The sequence below is a fragment of the Ambystoma mexicanum genome, chromosome 5p, assembly GCF_040938575.1.
Source record: "Ambystoma mexicanum isolate Mex_15411 chromosome 5p, UKY_AmexF1_1, whole genome shotgun sequence".
In the NCBI taxonomy this organism is placed as follows: domain Eukaryota; kingdom Metazoa; phylum Chordata; class Amphibia; order Caudata; family Ambystomatidae; genus Ambystoma; species Ambystoma mexicanum.
Window position 1 is genome coordinate 1,117,036,254 of NC_090930.1, and position 14,421 is coordinate 1,117,050,674.

General features: G+C 38.2%; 1 protein-coding gene across 1 annotated transcript in view; it reads left to right on the top strand.

Annotated features, from left to right (window-relative positions):
- NUP153 (nucleoporin 153) overlaps positions 1–14,421 on the top strand; it is a 1,189,258-nt gene that overhangs the window by 306,349 nt on the left and 868,488 nt on the right. The window lies entirely within an intron of this gene.

Consider the following 14,421-nt stretch of genomic DNA (forward strand, 5'->3'; position numbering starts at 1 on the left):
CTATCTGTTCCTCTCTCAGTAAAAAGAGTATCTGACGCACTCTCCTGGCACAACACACCCACTAAACTTTACTGACCAATCCCTTGCTCTGCTCATTCTCATGCCGCCCCCCCCAAAATCCCCATATGTAACACGCGATGTCCGCGGACTACCGCCATTTCGGCGGACATATCGTAACATGGACAGCCCTTCTACCATTTCCACTTCACTCTCTGCGCCATTCCCTCATTGGATATAGTTAACCAGTTACACGACCATTCACCAATCACATGCAAGGCCTCTACATATAACTCCATTATAGATCAGTAATTCAAATGTACTGTTAATCACTCTGAGTACAAGTGTCATATCATTGGAAAGCAGATTTAACAAGGGGGGTCCTGGGAGTCCCTCTGCCAGACATTAGTCCTGGTTACGAGGGACTTACCCAGAGTCTTTAGCTCACTATCTTTCACAGAGAAGAAATATCCCAAACATATCAGTCTTTGTCCTGCCCTGGGGCAGTCCAGCACCGAAATGCGAGGCAATTCTCCTCTGAACAAGAGTACCAACAGAAACCCCAGACACGTGTTTCGGTCTGGTTGGACCTCATCAGTAGGGTGGATCTGTGCCTCTCTAAGAATAGTGAGCATTGGAAAGCACCTTCTACAAGAAATACTGTACAAGTCTCCAAGATTTCTACTTGCAGCTGGATGCATATCCATATGCATGAACACAAACTACAGATATGCATATTTTCTGTATAGTACATGTTCAATTCGGATACATTCATATAAACAGATGAACTGACTTTTAACTTGTATAATCAGCTGTCACTTCCAAACCTATCTGCTATTTAATTTCTTTTTACACACACATTTGCAAAGCATGTTGAACTAACATATTTAAAGTAAAATATAAAGAGTGCACATAGTCAAACAAAATTGCATGCACACACTGTTCAAATATCAAACAATACTTGTACAAAAACATAACAATGTCTAAATTAACACCACTGATATATACACACAAAATTACTAATTTGTTTCCTTTACAATTGCAGTGAAGACCACTCTCCTGAAAAGCAGCAGCAGAATTTGAAGTACAAACAACTAAGAAACCTGCACATTCAACAAAAAAAGTAAGTTAAATTCCACCATAATATTTTTACTATTACTCAAACACACTGTGGGGTTAATTCATGCTATTTCTGCGCCTAAAAACAGATTGTGCACCATTCTGTCCACAAAGCCCCAAATCACCATATGTGAAACAGATTTACAGGCAGAATGGCGCACAAATCCCCATTTTTGGCGCACAAATGACATAACTCAGCCCCTAGAATTTTAATATTATAGAACAAACTGTTTTAATTCTATACCATTAGGTATACTATTTGTGCTTCTCCTCACCTCTAGCTTACTTTCTACTGTCATCTGAACCCCAGTTTAGTAGCACATAAATTCAAGAATACCCATCCCAACTAGTTGTAGTTGCCCAATGCACAATCACACACCATCACATACATCTTTATCATACTCATTCATGCATACATACATTGCAGAACACTCCAACCCATGGCACCTTTATTTTTTTTCAACAGACCCTAAAGAATGCCTACCAAAAATCAAGTCTGCAGAAAGCAACGCAGAATTAGAGCAAATGAAAATAGAAGTGTCCAAAATAAGAATCCATCTCTAGCAGAATTTGTACAAGAAGTTGAAACAAAACAGTGAATAGTCATTTAACGAAACAAAATAAGCTTCAAGTGCAGAAACTTTGCCCCCTCTATCAAAATGTGAAACGAAACAGAAAACGATTAACAAGAATTCAGCTACCACTACTGCTAACTGTTCCTATAAACCTTGATATAGTGCAAAGTAAGCATACCAAAAAAAGTATTTTAGCAAAAATGTTCTGCCACAGTCTTTCAAAATCTTATCAAAACAGGAGAGAAATCATGCACAACCCTTAAAACCTACCGTAGAAAATTAATCTTAGAAGCTTTGATAGACAGTGCAATCCTTCTCAAAAGAAAGTTATTTATTTTAGTGTTAAACAAAATGAAACCACTAAGAAAACTAATGACTAAATTACAAAAAAGACTTCCGAAATGTCAACAAAAATAACTTATCTGTGGAGGTGAGTGGAGTCACACCACAAGCACAGAACCATATTCTAATGAAGCATACAAACAAATACAATTGCCATACATAGCAGTGGACGAGGTTATGAAAAAGTTAATACCATAACGGAACAAGAAATACTGCTTACAAAAATAACCCCAGAAAACTTAGAATTATCTCTCCATTCAACTGAACCAGAACGTCTAGTATACAAATGGCCATGCACGTCAATGTGTAACATTCCCAAATAAACTTTCAAGTCTTTACGCTAATTCCTCAATCAGTATGTGAAAGGCAAAGACAAAATCAAAATTAAACTACTGCAAAATATGGATACCTGTCCAGTGCGCAAGTACACAGGACTACAAGAACATTCATTGGCCTGTATTTCAGGACCTACTTGCAAAACCACCTTCCATCATATCAAAATGATATCAACACATCATTCAACTATAAGAAATCTAGTCTATAAACTGTACTATGCTAAAAGTCCTGCTTTAGCACTAGCCAATTTAACATTCTTCTGCATGGTACAGCAAAAGACCTACTTGAAGAAATCGACTATATCCCGTTTTGGAAGTGAAAGCCACTTACAGAATGAAATAGCTTTACAACAAATTAGCAACAATTTTACGCATGGCAACCTTCTACTACACACATACAAAAAAGAAATACTGAAATTTAAATCTGTTCAAGTACCAAACCATGTGTGTGTATGTTGCTGCCAAACTTTTTATAAAAGTAGCACAAACTGTAGACCTAACATACAAAATAGAAGACAATGAAGATTCTAAATGGTTTGAATTAGCTCTCTACCTTATAGCAGAAAACAAATACGAAATAACTGACCCCTTAATACTTTGCAGTTACTGCACTACAAAACTTGACAACAACCAAACTCCTTCACGTGCCATCACAAATAATTTGGAATTATTCCCACTACCAAAACCCCTACAACAACTTAATTTATGAGAGCATCATAATTCAAACAGTGCACCCCTTCACCCCTTTCAAGCAATAATACGCCTTCAGCCAAAAATATCAAAATTACCTCCCTCTGTATTGGTGAAAGGCATTCGTGGCAAAGTAGTGTATTTACCATTAGATCTAAAACAACGTCCAATGCAGCAATCTTTAATTATCTTAGTAAATGGTGTAACTACAAAAGACAAAAAAAAATTGGCAACAACTGGTAGACTTACATAAAGTTAGATAAGCCTTGGAATATCTAAAAGACAATGAATACTACAAAGACATTAATATTGAAGAAAACGTGAAGGAAATCACTGAAATAATTCAAGAGTCACGAGAAACTGGTCAATTTGCGCTCCTAGATCCTGGTACAGTATCCAATACTTTAGACCATTTTACAATTCACCCATTGCACTCTAATGACACCGTAGAAGATGCACTAGAAATGTACCAAATGCGACAAACAAAAGGATCACCAATCAGCATATGGGAAAGTATAGAAGCGCTTCCTCTACTCTTTCCTACTGGCAAAGGAAGAAGGTACGATGATAGACCTATTCAAATAACATCAGACTACTGCTCGTTCTTGATGTATTCTGAAAATCCCAGATTTAGACAAAATGTGGAATACTTATTCCACCTACTCTTTGAAAGTGAACTATCAACTCTGTTGCGGAGTTGGGCACACATTAAAATCAGGAACCTACTTTCAAAATATGTCAGCTACACAATTATTACAAAAAGTGCAACAAAAAGGTGAGGTTTTACAATCAAGTATTACAAAGCTATTAGCAAACATACATGGTACTAAAGAGTACTGGTTCCGACGTCATGGAGATGTACGTTGTATGATAAGAAACCTTAGCCCACCCACTTGGTTTGTTCATTAAGTTGTGCAGAATATGCATGGGAAGTTACATGATTTCCTAGGCATATCAAACAAAAACAAAACTATATACTAACACCTGGAGAACTTTGTTCTCTAGATCCTGTTAATGTTTCAAGATATTTTCCTCATTGCTATGCTACACTTTATTTGTAATAAAACTGTTCCTCCCCTCGGAGAAGTTCAACACTTCTTTTGGAGAAAAGAATACTAAGCCAGAGGAGCACCACATATCCACATGCTTTTATGGATTAAAGTTGCTCCTAAATTTGGTCAAGACAATGATGCCACGGTTACATTTTATTGAAAAATGTCACTTGTGAAATTCCATCGGAAGCAACAAATGGTGATCTTCATGCACAAATTTTACAATTTCAAAGACACAAATGTGTCAAATATTGTCGTCGCAAATACAAAAACAAAGGGAAATACTACACCAAATGCTGCTTTGGTTTCCCTAGACCAGTTACAAAAACAGGTCAAGTAAACAACTTCATGTCTTCAGTTAGACAGTGTTAAAGGTAAATCACCTAAAAATACATATTACATAAAAAGAACAGAACAATATATCAATGATTACAATACAATCATTGCCCACCTATGGAATGCAAACATAGATTTGCAGTACATTGCAGACAATTCCACTGCAGTTGCACGATATGTTATAGCGTACTTAACCAAAGCAGAAAAAACAGAGCTCCAAGACTTTTGGAATGACCTGTCATCAGACAAAACACTGTCTCAGAAATTATACAGCTTGGGCATAAAAATGCTCTTCCATAGAGAATGTGGCTCCTTTGAAGCAGCAGATTGTTTAACCGGTACTTCTTTGTATGGAAAATCTGAAAATATAGTATGGCTAAGTCTTGGTCCTGCTAAATCTAGAAAGAATTCTCAAATCATACGACGACATAGAAACAATAGCCAAACATAATCCCAACAGCCAAGACATTTAAAAAAACAATTTGTTGGACACATACTAACCAAACATAAGTACCACTTTGGAAACCATGTGTCTATACCACAGCCCAAAACTTCACCTACAAAAATAATATAAAACCCAATGAAAAAAAAGGTAGATACAGAGTGTCAAATTGTGAAGGTAGCTTAGTAAAACTCACCAAACAAAATTTAATTAATCATATCAAATTGTCATTAAAGACTCCTCAACATAAAGAACTATATTACATGTCCCTGCTACAACTCTTTAAACCATGGAGAAAAGAAGACATACTAGAGAACTATGAATCCTATGAAGATGCTTTCAAAGCAAATGAAAGCACTATAACTGATGTAAACTTTACACACTACAAAACAATGCTGCACAATGAACAGCAACACGAAGAACTCCAGGCCCAACTAGATAAAGACACTCCTGACAGTAGTCAACCTTCTGTAACAGGAAGCCAAGAACCACTGGGACAGCCACTAATAGCAAATGAGGCATAATTAGCTATGACGGAAGTAGAAAACACCATGTGTCAGTAAGAAGGTAAAGAAGACTTAACTATACTAAAATCAAAACTAAACAATGAGCAACGCAGCATTTTTCAAGAAGTAACAAAAGAAATTGCACATGGTGTACAACATGAAAATAAAGAATGCACCTGCCAAAAATTTCAAACCTATACTACTGTACGTCAGTGGTGAAGCTGGTTCTGGCAAAACATTCATAATCAAAATCATCAGAAAATTCCTTCAATTGACAAACTGTCAGCTGTTGTCACTGCCCCCACAGGTTTAGCTGCCTACAACATAGGCAGTGTCTACACAGATTACTACTCCTGCCAGTAGAACATCAAAGCAAATTAGACTATTACATGCTTTCTACAGAAGCTGCAAAGGAACTACGCAGAGTATTAAAACAAATGAAAATGCTACTAATAGATGAAGTGAGCATGGTCTCCAATCTAATGTTGGCTTTGATTCACCTCAGATTACAAGAAGTACTCAAAACAGATTACGAAGAGCTCTGGAAAACCCATTGTTTTCGAAGATCTTCAATTAACCCCAGTGAAAGGTGAGCCTATTTTTAAAACCTTAGGACACAAACTCTGGGTAAAACTGTTGGCAGCATAGGAAATGTCAACCTTTGGCAACATTTCCAATACAGAGAATTAACAGAAAACATGCAGCAATCTGCAGATCTCACTTATGCCAACATCTTAAAGTATTAGAGTTGGTGTACTATCTCAAGAAGCACAAGCAATATTGAAAACCCGGCACATTCATGCACTTTATGGCGATAATGCATGTGCTACGGATGTTATGGAACAATTGGCGCACAAAAATGTCAATTGTATGGCCATAATTCCAACTCTTGCAAGTTGTTTCAAATTCAATGAAACCATGTTAAAAAAGAAATGCAACCAATAATTGAAATTAGCGCCACAGACAAACTAGACATACATGGTATGACACTACCCATGTGAACAAGCCACAACAAGACTAAATAGTTTAGAATATTCAATCTCCAACACAGCTGGATTGGAAAAAATATTAAAATTATCCTTACATTTCAGAGTAATGCTTAAACGTAACCTTGACGTGGATCAATGACTAGTTAATGAAGCACTGGGTACAGTTGGCTTTAAAAAATACCCACGTGGCAACAACATTCAGTTTGTCAATATTCTCTGACAAACTTTCAGAAGTGACAAGGATAGGACGCTCAAGAGCTCGATTCCTTCTCTTCAAAGACATGTATGTACGCAGAGAACAATTTTCTCTAACTCTTGCATATGCAGTCACCATTCATAAATCACAAGGTTTTACCCTAGACAAAGCATTGATAGACATTGGTAACAGTCTTTAAAGAAGGCATGAGCTACGTAGCACTATCACGCTTACGTACACTTGACGGTCTATTTCTAATCAACTTTGATGCAAGTAAAGTCAACGCTGATATTCCTTGCATTTTAGAATACAATAGACTTCATTCACTATACACCCCCATCTAAAAACATATCCTGTTCCACAAAAAGTAAAATGTTGTTAAAGAAAACTAAATCAAACAGCAATGCAACAGGATGTCACTGCAAATCCTCCAAAGAGTAAAACAAACGAATTCTTCATCAAGTACTACACGCAAAAAAGAACCTATTAGGGAAAGTGAACCAGGTGCTACTTCAAAGAAGGAAGACAAACTAAAAAAAAAAGCACTCAGATATAGAACTACCTGGTCCATTTAAACTTTCAAATATAAGTGGTGTAAGTTGCTACGCAAATGTAGCAATGAATATTCTATTTCAATTACTACCAATTGTTGACATTATTTACTTACACAGTACAGACAAATTGTGTTTGCAAATGTTAGTACTTCATAGAAACGCAACAAACGATCCTGACAACACGTATAGTGTTTATGGAATAAGACAACAATTGGACTACTGTGCTGGAATGGTGAAATTCGCTATAAACTCACAGGAAGATTCACAAGAAGTTCTAATGTACTTACAAGTACTGGAAAACAAAAACATACCTATAAATGCAATCTTCCAGATTTCATACATGTGGAAACATACATGCACTCTCTGCAACAATGTGACACAAGTACAAATCCCCAATGAGCGCTTCGTGTATGTATCAATACCTAATTGTGAATCCGTTCCATTTCAGCAACTTGTACAAAAAGCAAACCATGGTAGATTATGTACTACCTGCAATTCGGATAATCGCTCCACCTTACTAATACAAACACATGGTAAATACGTAATACTAATGCTTCTGTTACAATGCAGATGGTACCAAAATCAACTGCAAGCTGACTGGATTCACACATGGTCAAGTATCACTTGGTAAGAAAACCTTCACAACAATAGGTATAATCTACCACACAGGAGCCACAACCAATGCAGGTCACTATACTGCATATATATTTTTTAAAAAATGTGGATGGTTCGAATGTAATGATAGTACCTTTACTCTAAAGCCGAGATTACCAGCAAATCTTAAAAATGCTTATTTAATCTTCTTAAAAACAAAATGTATTAACTAAACTGTACTTAAACATTAACAAAACTTCTATTAAACTATAAACTGTTAGAATATGCCAACAGCTATCTAGCTGCCCCAAGATTCTACAACCACTAAACAGATAAATAAATACCACTACATTATAACAAAAAATAGACTGTTAGAATATGTCAACAGGTATCTAACTGCTCCAAATGTGCAACAAGCCAACATATAAAACATTAGCCATAAACAACAAGTGAACACTGAAAGCAAAGACTGTAGCATAACAAGAAAAGGTTTTTTTTTAATCCAACATGGATTTTTTTTCCCCCCACAGACCCAATGATTTTAGCAACAAACACAAACTGAGCAAATTGCACAGTACACTGGTTTGTAATCTACTAACTGAGGGTAAAAAGAAATGTTGATTATTCAATGTTATAAGTCGTTACAGAATACCAATACTAACATGATCTTTTCTTTTATCACAGAAATTAACAAGGAATATATGTACTCCAGTTACTAAACCAAACAGTAAGTATATCGTAAGAAATACAACCATCGCAGCAAATCACACTCATACTGGCTTATAACTTCGTTGTTTATAAATTTCTTCTTGGTTCCCAAAGTTATAAGCCACTATGGGTGTGATATGCCGCGGTGGTTGTGGCCAGGGCATAGAGTCTGGGGTGCATGGCCATGCACCCAAGACTCTATGCCCTGGCCACAACCACCGCGGCATATCACACCCATAGTCAAACATTTTAACTATGCCATATGGGCACTTTTAATGTCCGCGAACATGAGTGTTAGAACCGTTTCAACTTGTCTGCGAAGAATACGGACAGGCATAGCGTCCTCAGGACACCCCCATTTTGTTTATTTACGAACATTTCAGGACACCGCATATGTTAGTTTGATTACGGACATCACGGACACCGAATGTGTTCTTAAAACAGTTTCAACTTGCATGCGAACAGTACGGACAGGTATAGTGTCCTTAGGACGCCCCCATTTTTGTTTCTTTACGGACATTCCGGACACCCGCGGACACCTAAACTTGTTTTTTTTAAAAACAAGAAATGAATTAGGACACAATATAATATTTTACTTTATTATATATGGATGACGGAGAAGGTGAAGCAGAAACTGAGACAAACACAGGAGAAATGGGGGTTTCAAGAGGATTCATGAGGTGAAGGGATGAGAAGTCGCATCAAAACGTTTTTGCTCATGGAGAGGGTTTGGGGATAATTGACTGGGATATGGTGAGGGGGGGACAGGTACATGTGGGGCAATGGTATCTAGTTTTTTCTTTCAAGTGATCCTCTACAAAGTTTTTTAAATTGTTGAAATTTTCCATGAGTATGTCCATGTTTTCTTCCATGTGCTGGAGAGTCTTATCCAATATTTCTTTTCGTTTACTATTTTCAATGTTTGGTCTGTACAAAAAAAATGTATGTTAAATGTATATAAAATCATTTTTATTAATTGGTTTATACAGAAATGTGTACCATTAGGTTCACTATCTTCAGACATTTCCTCAAGTGGGAAATGCTCCTCTAGCCACTCCAGAGTACTAGACATTTCTGTGAGAAAAAAATGATATCACTATTTTTGTATCTAATACAGACATTTTAGAAATATGAGTAAAATGAAGTACACTTACTAGCTCCTGGTAAAGTGTGTTCTTACTCGTCTGTAGATCTGCTGTTGCTCTTAGTTGTGGAGTTTCTGTGAGGTAATCATGTTGGAAGCCTATCTTTCTTCTTTTGGTACATTCCATTTTAGAACATATTGTATTTAAATGAATGGTTGATGATATATATATATATATATTACACTTCTTATTTATTACTACATATGTGTATGTGTGCTGGTTTGTGAATTTGTGCAGTGTTCATATGTTATGATATAACAATTAACGATACCCTTCCCCCCCCCAGACTTTTTGGGTAGTGCACTGTTGTCCGCGGACATCAAATTCAGTAGAGTGGGTTCAGTATGTTCCATGTACATAAATTCAGGGATGATATTGTTAAGCTGTGCTACTAAAAACCTATGAAATTCAGTAACACTTTGTTAAAGGGACGTTATGGTTCCAAGTAAAACCGAAAACCCCCTGAAATTCGCTAGTTATGGTAAGTTAAACAACCATAACTCGCACCACCACTGTGCACTTTTAAGAGTAACACCCAGGACATCAAAGATGACATCACAAATGTCATTGATGACATCACATGTGCATTTACTTTTCATAAAAAGTCTGTGCAATGCATTCTTATAATGTTCACAAGTGTCAAGGATCATTTGAATAAATATCATGAGCTACTTAGTGCATTAATCAATACATTGATATAAATACATTGTATTATACATTCTATCAAGCATACTAATGTACTCAGAAACATACAGATTGTGTGCAGCATACATGATGGAAGTGTAATGTACATAATTTTGCGATATTCAATACTGAAATAACTACTTTCTTACAGTTTTGCATACTGTTACACATGTAATAAGTAGCTAATAAAACCTACTTACTACAGACAAAACACAAATAAATAACACATACAAATATGAGTATATTTGTTGAAAGTGAAATAAGCAAAAAAACAATAGCAGTAGCAGAAAGTGTTCATAACCTAACTAATCATTTTGTAGAGAAATGATTATTCGGTTTCAAAGGTGCAACTTACCCTATGTATCCCATGATGTGACTGCACCCTAAAGAAAGTAGTGTGAGTACAATGTATACAAATATGAATATATAAGGGGAAAGTATAGCAATAAAAAAGAACCATCAAAGTGCTGATAACCCTAATGATTATCTTCATGCACAGAAACAATTGCTGTCTTTCAAGCCTGTGTCTTCCCTTATGTATATGTTTCATGATATGACTGGACCCTGAGACAATTACTGTAAAAACATACTTGAGGGATAACTCTACAAATATAGTACCTTTTCAATTATTTCCTGCCTGCTACTGAGGAAAACCATGTGCCCTACATATATCAGTAAAGGAATAAAGGGGAGCCAGACATGTGATGCCATTGGTGATGTCATCAATGACATTTCCTGGGTGTTAGTCTTAGCAGTGCACACTGGTGGCACGAGTTATGGTTGTTTAACTTACCATAACTAGCGAATTTCAGGGGTTTTTCGGTTTTACTTGGAACCATAACGTACTTTTAACAATGTTTTTTTACTGAATATATATATATATATCTATCTATCTCGTATTGTTAGTGACCTTAGTGGTGTTTATAAAAACTATTTTATAGAACTACAGTGCGTAAGTGTATTCTTGACTGTAGGTGTGCCTAGATGTCTTTGTCTAGGAGGGAGAAGGGCCCCTACTTTAGGTGGACTTTAGTAAACCTCACAAACGCAAGGCCCAATACATTTTAGGGCTGGACTTCAAAACAGACACCTTGCTTTGTGATTATTCTAATCTAACCGGTTTTCCAGCATCTGATTACTCGCATGTTGAATACTGCAATTTAATGCATTGCAGTCTTATTTCTAAAGGTGTATTCATATTATATATGGCTTGCCTGTGATTTGTGTATACTTGTGTTCAGAAAGGCCTCATTTTTTTTATCTCCATATACATACTAACTGGAATTATTGGGGATGTTCTGTTAGCTCGTTTTGTTCACTAGACCACGCACACATTTCCTTAGATTAAGCCTTGACTACCCTCCAAGTTGGGCTTTTGCTAGCTGCTATCTTCCCTGTTTACCATAAATAGGGTGGCTGTTACGCTCACCTGGTTCCCATAGGGGCGTCTATCGGACCCGGACAGCTGCGGTCTCCACTAATGTGATGCGTAGTGAAGAGATGACAGTCTGGACTGGCCCGCCTAATCTTGTCTGCTGGACTCGTAGAAGTATTCTCCTTATGTTTTTAAATGATGAGCTCTCCATCCTGCATGGTATGCAGGGGCGAGTAGATACCAGTTACTTCACTGGTTTGAAGGTACTGGAGGAGGTCCCGAGGAATATTCACTCCAGTGTCTATAAAGTTCAAAGAGTTCAATATGTCCGATGTTCACTCTTGTTCCATTCCCTCGTTAGGTTGCAGCTGGGTCCAAAAGAATATTGCCTGGAGGCAGCTGATGGCGTTCAGGTAAGAGTCTGTATTACCAAACACTGTCCGGTAAAAGTTGCATGAGTTTAACTTGCTTTTTTCTCTCCCTTTATAGGTGCGGCATAGAAAGATGCAGCGAATTAAAGGATAATACCTCCGGTGGTAAAGCAGGTAAGCCTATGGTGGCAAAGAGATTGTCTTTGTCGGTTTTCTCGGCTCACCTTGTTGTTCCTTTTGTTTCCCCCCAGGTGCTGTGTTTCGACGAAGAAAATGATGGAGGCAGCGCCGAGTTGAAAGATGCGGTGGACTGGTGAGTATAAAGTGGCGCTGCTGCTGGCGAAGCGACGCGTGCTGAAATAATGTCCTTTCCAGGCTCAGAGATGTGCTGGGTCTGGAATCGGGTAAAGAATCAAATGTCTGTGATCTAACCTCTTCTCCTTCCTTTTCCTTTTGTCTAGGTGCTCTGGATTCGAGGCGGGCGTGGCAGAAGACCGGATGCTGACTTGCAGACACAGTGAGTGTTACGCTGCTGGATGCAGAATAACACGAAGCATGAGCTGCTGTTCGGGCGTGGTTTAAATAGCCTGCAAAGTAGTCCCTGGTAAGAAGATCCCCAGAACCACACCCGAGTAAAAAATAGTCCCTGTAATAAGTGTCCCATCCAGGCCTCACGTTGGCTTGGACTCATTTGCAGCATGGTCTGCATAAGGTAAGTAAAGTCTATGAACCTGGCGCCTAAGGCGCCAGGACTGAATTCAAACAGCCCCCAGCCGGGGCTGTTGGGGTTTTAATAAGTATCTGGATGCCTGCTCCCGGGGCTGATCCTCCCACGAGGGGCTGATTTTAGAAATCGATCTTAACACTGACCTGGATGATCCCACTAGGGTCTATTGACCATTCCTGAATCGCACAATCGTCCATGTCCATCTGAACTCATGATTGTGGGCAGTCCAGCTGCCCTCACCAAATTGGACAGTAAATTCGGCTCCTTTAGACTAGGGGTTAAACACATCACTCCTGTCCCTAAACTCAAGATTTTTGGTGTCAATCTTGAGCAGTCGCTTTCTAGGAGCCTGCACGTTACTAGCATAGTCTCAGCATCTTTGTACTACGTGAAACTGCTTTATCTCAGGCCACTGATCTCACCGGCTACTGCGGCTACTATTGCCAGAGTTGTCATCAGGTCCAAGATGGACCATTGTGGTAGTGTACTGATGGGCATCAGCAAGCGCGATGTTCATAGGCCTCAAACTATGCAAAACAGGGCTGTAAGAGCGGTGATGGGCCTGACCTGAAGAGATCACGTTACAGAAGCTAGGTCGCTCCATTGGCTCCCTGTAGAAGCACGTCTTAAGTGTCGGATCCTAGCTGTAACCTTTAAATGTAGACCAGGCCTAATGGCGTCATATTTGCAGGATTACACCACCGACAAAGTCAACAGTAGAGCACTGAGATCCTGTGGACAGAGCCTGTTGCTAGTCCCCAGGCGTAGAACCTCAAATGCAGATAAGGGAGCCTTCCATTTAGTTGCCCCTAAACTGTGGAACCAGTTACCGACCTCATTAAGATTCCAACATTCTTTAGCTTCCTTTAAGAAAGACTTGAACGCACTTTTTCGAATGTCAAGTAGTCTTATTATCCAGTATGCCTGTTCTAGATGCCTCACTCATCGTGAGATAGAATAAAACATTTGCTCTATGTAATGTCTTTTTTTTTTTCTCTCCAAATGTCTGTGCCTTAATGCCTCAGGGTCCACAGTGCGCGATATAAATACTGTAATGTAATCTACAGCAAAGTCTCCTATGTGCCTTGCTGTCTCGATATTCCTGATCCCATGTTGTCTGGTGCCTCATGTCTGACCATGGTTTCCGTCCAAAGCTCTTAGCTTAAAGTAGCAATGTTTTTGGGTTGCAGACTATGGTATCTGAATCAAGAGTAGTCTTCTGTCCCTTAGGGCAGGGGAACCAGTAGTCTACCCTGCCATTGCTTGAGAACTGGGACCTTTTCAGTCACGTTTTCCAGAAATTGGCTTACTAAAATCTTATGCTTATAACAGATTGCACTCTGTTTAGGAAGTTCACCTTGCCAATGCTTTAATGTGTGGATAATACTACCCCTTTTTGAACTTGTAAAACTACTCTTAACATGCCCCCAGCACTTTATCGATGTACAATGTACATTCCTTTGACTAATTATATTGCATTCTAAAGTGGTAGCTAAAAACGTACACAGTTGCAGAACAAAATAAGTTATAGTGCTTTTACTTACCAGTAGTGCTTGCTTGTTTTTAATAAACAGTATTTTTGTGCTTACCCCTTGCTGACCTCTTATCTTGATCTTCGTACCTGCACTTCGAATGATATTTCCTTGTAAGTCTAAGCCTAACTGCTCCATTGGACGTTTGAGCA